Source organism: Triticum aestivum, chromosome 7B (assembly GCF_018294505.1).
Source record: "Triticum aestivum cultivar Chinese Spring chromosome 7B, IWGSC CS RefSeq v2.1, whole genome shotgun sequence".
Taxonomy (NCBI): domain Eukaryota; kingdom Viridiplantae; phylum Streptophyta; class Magnoliopsida; order Poales; family Poaceae; genus Triticum; species Triticum aestivum.
The window spans coordinates 471,830,490-471,832,032 of NC_057813.1; the positions used below are offsets into that span (position 1 = coordinate 471,830,490).

General features: G+C 59.2%; 1 pseudogene; it reads left to right on the plus strand.

The window, feature by feature from the left end:
* The first annotated feature begins 358 nt into the window (after nt 1–358).
* LOC123158072 (chitinase CLP-like) lies at nt 359–1,170 on the plus strand (annotated as a pseudogene).
* The last annotated feature ends 373 nt before the right edge of the window (nt 1,171–1,543 follow it).

Here is a 1,543-nt window from a genome sequence, read left to right on the forward strand (position 1 = left end):
TGATGTGGTCAAGGTGAGATTGACCTCCTTTTCCCTGTGTGTGTGTGCAGCGGCTGTTCAATGAGTATTTAACCAAAAACTACCACATTTCATGAAAACGTGTTCAGAAACTACCACTTTACGAATTTGTGCCGAAAACTACCATTTTTTTGCTAATCTGTGACTAAAAACTACCATGTCGGGAAAGTGCCCGATTCGCCTCTTCTAAACGCCTTTCTAACAAGATGGGCCCACAAGTCAGGTTGACTGTTAATTTTGACCGTTATTACAAATGAGACCCACACGTTAACCCTCTTCTTCCTCCTCTCTCCTTTTCTTTGGCATTTCCACAAACACCCCGTGTGTGTGGCGGCCCTCAACGCCGGCCGCGGTCGTCCTCGACCTCTCAGCCCCGGTCGTCACGTCGCCGTGCAGCGCCGACCACGGCCAGACCACGCGCGTGACGCTGTCTGCCCGCTGTTCCCGGTCTCCTTCTCTGTCGCTGCCTCCTGCGGCGCTGTCGGCGTCGCAGGGCTCGCACGCTCCGCCCGCTCGTTCCTGGCGCAGGTCGCGAGCGCGCAGAGGGTCGCCATCTCGTTCGCGTTGTGCCTCCCAGGCGATGGCGACCGCGCGGGCGCGGCAATCTTCAGCGGCGGCCCTTTCTTCCTCGCTCCCCGGGCTGACCGGCCGGCAGTCACGACGCTCCTGTCCGAGGGGGTCCCGCTGCGCCGCCAGTTCGCCGGAGACCCAGGCTACTACGTCTCGGCCAGCAATGCCATCGCCATGGACGGAGCGCGTGTGGCATTCGCGAGCGCCGGTGCGCCCATCGTCGGCTTCTCCACGGTCCACTACACGGAGCTTCGCCACGACGTGTACCGCCCCTTGATCGCGGCCTTCGACCGCGCCATGGGCAGGAGCGCGAGGAGGGTCACGCCGGCGGTGGCGCCGTTCGAGCTCTGCTACGACTCCACGAAGCTGCTATCGGCTATCGTCGCAGACGGGGCACTCAGTGCCAGAGGTGGACGTGATGCTGGAGGGCGGGCAGAACTGGACGGCTTTCAGCGGCAACTCCATGGCGCACGCTAGCTTCGACCGAGGCCGAGGACGTCGTCTGGGCCGACGCCGAGGACGACCTTGGCCCTCCCCCGCCAGCGCCCTGGTCGGAGACCTGCTCGAGGAGTAGGCCGGGGACGGCAGCAGCATCCAGAGCCACGCGCTCGGCTCGCTCGAGAAGGGCGCATCGGTCAGGATCTCGGGCAAACTGCAGGTGCACACAAGGTGTTTGTAGAAATGCCAAAGAGAGGGAGAGAGGAGGAAGAAGAGGGTTAACGTGTGGGTCCCATTTGTAATAACGGTCAAAGTTAACGGTCAACCCGACTTGTGGGCTCATCCTGTCAGAAAGGCGTTTAGAAGAGGCGAATCGGGCACTTCCCCGACATGGTAGTTTTTAGTCATAGATTAACAAAAAAGTGGTAGTTTTCGGCACAAATTCGTAAAGTGGTAGTTTCTGGACACGTTTCCATGAAATGTGGTAGTTTTTGGTTAAATACTCCTGTTCAATCGT